At 41.7% G+C, this 8,685-nt stretch overlaps 1 protein-coding gene across 1 annotated transcript in view; it reads left to right on the forward strand.

Annotated features, from left to right (window-relative positions):
- The first annotated feature begins 6 nt into the window (after positions 1 to 6).
- RIPK4 (receptor interacting serine/threonine kinase 4) overlaps positions 7 to 8,685 on the forward strand; it is a 31,360-nt gene continuing 22,681 nt past the window's right edge. The window contains exon 1 of the mRNA XM_025215423.1: positions 7 to 108. The gene's annotated coding sequence lies outside the window, so the exon portion shown is untranslated. The remainder of the gene's footprint in view (positions 109 to 8,685) is intronic.

Genomic DNA, 8,685 nt, shown 5'->3' on the forward strand with positions numbered 1-8,685 from the left:
GGAGAAGGTCGGCTCGGGCGGCTTCGGCCAGGTGTACAAGGTGCGCCACGTGCACTGGAGGACTTGGCTCGCCATCAAGTGCTCGCCCAGCCTGCACGTGGACGAAAGGTGCGCGGGGTCGGGGGGCTGGCTGGGAGCAACTCGGGCGCCTGCCCCTCTGGGGGGGGGCACATGTACACGCGTGTGTGTGTATTGTGTGGCATCCCTGAAAGGCTCTCTCTCAAGGTCTCCTCGGGGCACCCCTGGTTGGGAATCACAGTGTCGGGGTGTGTATGCACAGCTCTATATATATGTATGTACGTGCACACAATTTGCAATGTGTACGTGCGTATAAATACATGTATGTGTCTTGTGCCTTGTCTTGTGGTATGTGTGTGTGTATATATCTATAGATCACTATATCTCTCTCTATATATATATATCACCAAGGTGGCAGGCTTGATCCCCAGGTGGAGTAGGTAATCTCTTGAGGTCTCTTCCAGCCTTACTTCTCCGTGATCTATGTACATACACCGTACAATTTCACAGATTCATACACACCACATACGTGTGTGTACGTGTATAAATATATATGTATATACACACACAGTGCTATTATACTCGCATGCATATACATGTATATGTATCTATACCTGTATGTACACACAGCAATTTTCAACCAGTGTATATTATATATATCCCGCCCCCCCTATATTATTTATATTCACTGGAGATGGAGATATAAATGTGTGTGTGTGTTCACAGGAGACACACACGTATGTGCATGCATTTGTATAAACATGCGCATGTGGTGGTGTGCACTATTTGTGTGTGTGTGTGTGTATATATGCATGCACATAATACACACATGCACACACACACCTCTGCCTTGAAAGAAGGTGATGGCTTTTGTTTAGTAGGAGGGCTCTTTCAACAGCTCTGTCTGAAGGGACCTGAAGACCAAATCCTGTATGTGTGTGTGGGGCCTTGCTCTCAGGTGGCATTTGCTAGCAGTTTACACTGGTTCAGATTTTGATTGTTGAAGATTGGACAGATTCTAAAAATACCCTTGTCTGGTTCCTAGGAAAAGGTTTCTGTGTTGTTTGTAATTTTTTTTAATCCCACCAAAAAGCTAAAGTACTACAAGGAGTAAAAAGGCTGTTGATGAAATTCTGCGGTCCTTGGGCTGTTAAATGTATGAAGGCAGGGTAGAGATGCACTCAACTAGCTGAACTAAAGATGCTGAAATGGAGAATCTTTTGTGAGTGAGAGTTCACTTTTTTCATTTGAATGCATGAGTAACACCGAGTTAATGTTCATTCTTTTGGAGGCTGGCAAACATCTCAGTATTTTTTGGGGGCGGGATGTGTTTTCAGGGTTAGGTGTTCACCACTTTCCAAAAAGTCACAAAGTGAGCCCTCTGATTATTAGTCTGTCTTGTAAATGTTGGTAGCTGTATGTGAAAATGCTGTTTGGAAAGTGATTGATTGTATACTTTTTTAATTTCAATGTGGCATGAATTGGTAAGTGAAAAGTCTCATTACTAGGACTTCCTTATTGTTGACAGCTACACTGGAGAGGACTTGCTAGTGGTTTGCCCCAATGAAATAGCCCTGTGTGTTTCAGAATCATACCAGGACATTCCCTACCCCTTAAAAATAATAATAAAAAAACTGATTTGAAAATTATGAGACTAAGAAAATTGGAGCTTTCTTTATTTGCCTTCTGGTCTTTGATTCCTTAGTTTATGCTTGGGTCATATTTGTCAAGCTCTTTGCGGGGCATGAGAACTGGAAACTTTTTTTAAAAAATGGAAGCTGAAATTTTGTTTGCATTAATGCCTGACTACATGAGCAGCTTATTGCTGATTAGCAAGGTTCTTCTGTATTGGGAGATTAAAAGTCCCCTTAAAACTACAGAGATTTCTGAGATAGTAGAGGAGTGAAATTAGCTGACCTAATTTGGTAATGTCCATTTCTTTTGGGGCTTTCTGAACTATCCTACATGCTGTATACTTCAGCATCCACAGGAGACTTCCTTTCACTCCCTGACTGGAATCACAGAAAGAATGGACTTTGTCCCTTTATTTTAAAAGCATTTCAAATGTGCCCACGCACTTGTGGGTCTTAGCAGTAAGATATAAGGTTCACAGACATTGCTAACTGATTGCACCTTATCTGTGCAGAATGCTTAGCATGCTCTTCTTATTGCGTGCTAGAGACCAAGTCCTATACCTCCTGACTTAAAACTCTTCCTGAAGCCACTGACTTTCCTGAGAATGAAGGGCAGCTCTGGATCCTTAGCACTGCAGAAGTGTCTTGTGTGTGCAGAAGTTGCTTTATTTGCCATTTAAAGTACTTTAATGCCCTGATTTAACAGAAGTGCACAGCTTTATAGAACTTTAAAATGTATATGGCATTTTAAATTAAGCCTTGTTAAATGTGATATTAAATTTGAAGTGTTGGATTTCACTGCACTTTAGCAACCTACAGCGCTTTAAATAACTTTTAGATGCTGGTCAAATTGTTGACCAGTGGAGAAGCCCCAGGAGGCTGCAGAGCCTCCTAGTCTGGGAAGTGCAGGGAGGCTCAGAGCGCCCCCCGTCCCACCAACACTGCACTTTTGCCATGTTTGAGAGCGCTGTAACTTTGTAGTGCTGTAAAAAAACTACTGTAAATTACATTGCTGTAAAATGTGTACAGAGCACTTCTGTATGCAAATACAGGTCTGAGAATGGTCACCTTCCAGTTTAAGGCCAAGTACAGTAGCTTTTGCAGAGCTCTTGTGAGTAGCAAGGACTTCTGTTCTCCTGTATCAGGAAACTGTTTGCTATGTGAGACTTGTGCCTTGGCAGGTAGAGCATGCAATTTAAAAGTGAACTAAAAGGTGAATTAGCAGGACCCTGTGTGATTCTTCCTTTAGTTCTGGGGGAAGAACAGATATGCCACCTCCCCCTATTTAGGATAAAGAGCTGTATGGAATACCCGTCGTTAAGCATTGCTTTAAACATCACTGTGGCCAAACTGGATTATATTTGTGCCCTGCTATTGTGACCTAGTTTTAAACAATTTAACAAAATGACAACCCAGAGTTGGAAGTTAGCACTGTTATTTTAAACAACACAAAGCTAGGCTTTAACCTGTTGACTCTGGTGGTCAAGGCCTATGTTGTAACCCAGCAACTTAGATGGATAGTGATTAAGCTCAGTGAACACATACTGACAATTAAATGTTCCGTAAGTAGATGTGGCCCTTGTCACACTTAAGGGAAGACCTGGCCAGTTATTGTCCTGTGTCTTGTACACTGGGGTGGCCTTCTCTAGGAAGTGCCAGCTGTGTTGCTTTGCCACTGAGGCAAGTTAGGGACATTGGGAGCTCTACAGCAGTGCTACATATTTTACCCATTAGATCAGAAAAGGCAGCACTGAACTGGAAGTACTTTGCACTATGAATGGCAAGTACCAAATGAAGAAGGACCAGGATGATAGATAGAGATGCTTGTCCTGCCTGTCCTGTAAGAACTGATCATGTTGATGGAAGGGTAGGATAGAAATATACTTAAAGACAAAGCCTTGTCGTAGGGATAGATAGCTGCCTATGACAAGGTGCCTTATTTCCCAGTGTGTCTGGGATATTTCTGGTGTTTCTTGGTGTAACTACCAGCTGCTAAGTACATCTGTGTCAGAGCTGCTGTTAAGCCTTAACTCTGCTTAAAATGGTTTGACTGTAATGACCCCACTTTTAGGCCCTGGGCAGATGTTCGGTTAAAAGTGTGATGGGACCAGATCCATGATCCTAGCAATCATGCCTCCTGCCATACTACACATGCATGGCGTAGCTATGGGATCAGATCCCAATCGTACCATATTGCCAGTACAAGGGGGAGCCTGGGATCATGAGCCTGGGCTCCCCCAGCACCAGAAAGTAACAAGCCAGTCAGTAGATTGCTGCTCCCAGCCTCAGGGCTGTTTTGGAGTTGGGGGCTCTGATGCACCCCTGAGGTAAGGAGCTTCCCAAATCAGTGGATGGCCTGGCCATGCATTCAATTAAAGGCACAATGGGAACCAGCCACAAAGTTATTACAAAGTATCTGCTTTTGTGTAACAACATATTTGTGTAATAACTTGTGCATTATTCCCTGTTTTTCCACACCATTAATTACATAAACATGTGTACTTAAGATGCGGGGTGGGGGGTTTAGCCATTAATTACACCTTAAGTATAACATCTGCCAGGGGCCATTTGCCCTGAGCAAAGAGAAGAGGAGGATCTTTCCTATGCAGGAGAAGACAGGCAGAGTGTATGAGAAATGGATGAACCTTGTTTTCTTTTGTCAAGATTGTTTAAAAAAAATTCTGTGTGTGTGTGTTTGTTGCCTCTCCTCCTCCTCATGCAAAGTAGTCAATGGCATGGTTGTAATATGGTTTGGGGCATTTAGGTGGGATGTATTGTTCTCAGCAGTGGTAGGCTGTAACAAGGCAATCAATGTACAGTGTAATCAAGTTCTGTGTGTGGTAGTGGCCCACTATGTAAGAATCACTTCTCTTGTGACGGATGTGTAGAGTATGATCTTCCCTTTCTCAGGAAGCAGAGAAGACTGCAAGCTGGGATCTGTGTTGAGGCAGGGCACAGGAGGTGGGCAGGGCTTATACTGGGTGAGGCTCATCATTTTATGACTTAATTGATCTCTGGGCATTCTGCCAGTTCTGGGACAGGCTTTGTGATTTACCTAGAAACAGGGAAAATGCTCTCTCTAAAAAGGCTTCCTGCCACAGGAGAGACTGGTTGGGCCCAGGTTTGAAAATAATCATTTTCAATAGCCTGCCCTACGCCGCAAAACTATTATGCTGGGGATGTCCATTAGTATGGCTTGTAGTTTCCTAATGTGCTTAAGTTCCCATTTGTAGTGTAGATGTGCCTGAAGTGTGCATGGGACAGCTGGCTTTCTTGTCTGCAAGACCAATATTTTTAAATAGTGTAGGTGAATTACAAAATCCACTGCTCAAAGGGTGGGGTTAACATGATCTACACACGATAATCATCTTGGGTCAATAAATAGCGAACAACATACAAAAGGGCAAAATGTTGTAGATAGTAACTTTTATTGGATTAACCTTGCTTTCAAAAGGAGAGTGAAATCCCCAACCTATTAAAGAGGGTAAACTTCAAAGAGAGTACATTTCTGCCCTAATCCGTAATGAAGTCCAGTCAAACAATTAAGTGTTTTCAGTTGAAGTGAAAACAACTCTCTAAACCTCTCTTGCTTTCAGTGTTTGATTTGGTTGGTTGGGTCCCCCCTCCCCTTCTAGGTTAGCTGTTGCTCCTTAAATTTGAATTCTACCTTAATCTGAGTTAACTTTTTAATTGTGGAGAAACTCTAAAGAGTTATACTTCTGTTTATTTGAGTTACTACTTTGTTCCCAGTTAGGAAATTGGGCAGAATTCACTATTCAAATATTCTTACTTTTATATGCAAGTACATCTTAAATTTTAGAATCTATCGTTTAAATTAAATTGTCTCCCAGTTTGATGTTGGGAAGCAATTTCTTAATTTTGCATGAGTTTTCCTTTATTCCAGTTTAACAGCATCTTTTATCCATTGAAAGGGATAACTTTTAAAGGCTTTGAAATCAATGTTAAAGGAACACTGTGAACTTGAAAGAAGGCTGTGAACAATAACTATGTTCACTGAGACTTTCAAAGTTGATTGAAAGCTGGTTTTGAAAATCCAGTCCTTTTTTTAGGCCATTTATACTGTTTTTGTCATTGTACAGAGAAAATCATTTGAGTTTCATTTTCAGGTTCTCTGCTGTAAGGCTTTGTCTCAGCTGCTGCAAGGCAATGCCTTAATTTTTAAACAACTTTTGCATTGCAGTTTTGTTTTTTTTTTAAAGAAATTATAACCATACATTGTTCGCCTTGGGCTTTGAGAGAGGCTGTTATAAATGTATAAGTTTGCTGTCTCTGTAATTTACCTTACCATACTTTGGTTGCTAATTCTGCCATAAAGGGATGTTTGTTTCCCCTCCCTCCCTGGCTTTTTAAAGCTGTTGCACTGCTAAAAATGTGAAGCGAGGCAAAAAAAATATAATGCTGGCCAGGTACAAATGTTATTCTTTTACTGGTATAAGTAATCAGAAACCAGTCTGTACCCAGAACAGAAGTTTGTCGCACAGACTAGTTTAAAAATGGCAGAGCCTAGACTTAGATTTGCTCCCCCCACCAAAGGGTGAATGTGTGTCTTTTTTGCTACTGATCTAACCTACCTTGCTTAAGGACAACTCTAACTTAGACTGATTCTGCCTCCAGCTTTTTTAATACCTGCACCTAGCCACTATCTCTTCAATTCACAGATTGAGTACTATCTTGAATTAGTTGGAATAATCTACAGTTTAGCAACCTTTTAACTGAGCCAATCTATTTCTCAGATTATTTTAGTAATAGTTGGTATTAAAAATTCCAGGTTAACATCAGAAATGTAGAATACTTTTCACTATCTTGGTACCAAACTAAAACTTGGCTGTGTAGCAGTGGACTGTAATGGGTCTCTCTTGTACTTCTGTCTCTGGGGAGGTACTTAGATATTTTCTTACTGTTGAGCTAGACAGTCCCAAGTGAAAGGAGGACTGAGCCAAATGCCATTCCATTTCTGCAAAGATGAGATAATTGATGGAAGCCCAAGCAAAAACTTCAGAAGTGTATACGGGCCAAAGGAAAGCAGAATAGGGTGGCCTGAAGGGGGAATGATGGATTAAACAAGTTCTTTTAGCCTTATGGCTAGAATTCTGGCTCTGTGGACTTGAGAGATCCTAGGGAGAAAGCTAAGATGTCTTTGTGTACTTAGAAATGAATGCAAATATAACAAACACCTTTTAATGGGAATGAAAAGGTCATCCATTGGAACAGGCTTGTTTTTGAAGCTGTTGGTAGCTGTGGTGATTTTTGGGGAAAATAAAATTCGCCCCCTTCTTTGGGAAATTGCACATGGGTAATTAAGAAGTATTGTGCTGTTTGGATCTTAAAGATGAATGATGGTATCCCTTTAGTTTCCATTCACACATCCAGAGATTGACTGATGTTCACCTGGCAGCCCAGGGGATGAGGTTACAACACAGCATTGAACCTGTGACGTCTGAGGCCTTTATGTCTACTGTTGTACGTGACACTGAACAGCATTAGCCTAAATAAGGGGATGCTTTTTACCCCAAACACATGCACTAACCCAACTGCATTATCTTGTTTGTCCTCCTTGCTGAGGACACTAATGCAACATATTCTACATGTCCAAACCTTTCAGACTGTTCCCCTGTTGAAAATCTATATAGAAACCTTTAAGCAGGTAGAGGAAGAAGACCTATTTCAGCAGTGGGTGTTTTTGCATGACGCAGGGGAAAGGGTTAATATACAAAGTGCAGATATGAGAAAAGTTGCTTCTGAATATTCTGCTGTTGAATCACCGGGCAGCAAAGGACCGGTTTGCTCTGATGAGGTAACTTGTATTCCTTGCTGCAAAGTTTGGAGGGTGGGGTCCCAAATAAGTGGGTCTCCTCTAGTATGAGAGCACCCCAACTGTTCTACTATATAGTTGGCTAATGTGTAGTTGGTGTAGAGTTAACCAGTTGGGATCTTTAATTTTTCCAATTTCTCTCTAGATCAGCATGCAAAATAATTACTAACTTTTTTTTAGATCTCTCCTTTCAAGGAGCATTAAAGAGAAGTGGATGCAAAATTGCAATGATCATTTTAGTCGGGTTGGAGTGTTGGTCCAGGAACTATGTGAGAAGCAAGTGGTTTTTGTGTTTTCTAGGTCATATCTTTTTATTGGATTGACCATATAGTTTGTATAAGATGTATAGAGATCTCTGTATATAAACAGAACAGTGCACTGTCAGTCTCTGAAGCATCTTTCTTTGTCTTGTGACATGGCTGGTTCATAGGACAGTTGGCTTTTGAGGTTTTTTTGAGTGTGGGCCTATGTTGTGATAGGAGTTGGCTTCTGCTACTCTCCTGGAGAGGAGCAAGGAATGAGGATGCCATTCTCTCCTCAGAGAAACTGGAAGAATGGGACCATGTTGGATCGGAGAGATCAACTATCTTAGAAAAAGACAGTTAAGCAGATCAAATACCACTTTAAGGAATGTCAAAGGTCCCAGTTAACTAGAGAGAAGCCCTTCACATAGTGTGTTAATTCAGTCATTGAAGATGGCCTATCTACTGTCCTCTTCCCTCTCTCTTTTGCAGCTTAGTGTTAGTTTTCTATCCTGTGTCTTTGACCTTTATGAACTTGGTATACTTTCTGACTCCTCTGTTAACCAAGGAACCCCATAGCTCAACCGTGGCTCTAGTGTGCATGTTTCAGTAATTGTTGGGTTCTTACTAACTCTGCCCCATAGTATTCAGACAGATCTTGTGCCTCTGTCTCCAAAGCCAGATGAAGGCTGGTGAATTATGCTGGCTATGCATGTGGCTTGGGGGCAAGGAGTTGGTTTTTCTATTCATGGGCACTCCCTTCTAGCATGCCAAAGACCAACCGGGGTGCTTGTCTACAGAGGCAATTATTTCAGAGGAAAATTGCTGTAGGCAGTAGCAACAGGAGCCAACCTGGAGAGTAGAGAAAAGGTCCCTCCCCCACTGCCTTCTCTTTCCTCTTCCTCACAAAGAAACACTTTTTTCCTCCCCCTTCCTTTTGAGGGGGGGGGGGGGGGAG

This window comes from Alligator sinensis, unplaced genomic scaffold (genome assembly GCF_000455745.1).
Source record: "Alligator sinensis unplaced genomic scaffold, ASM45574v1 scaffold840_1, whole genome shotgun sequence".
Taxonomy (NCBI): domain Eukaryota; kingdom Metazoa; phylum Chordata; order Crocodylia; family Alligatoridae; genus Alligator; species Alligator sinensis.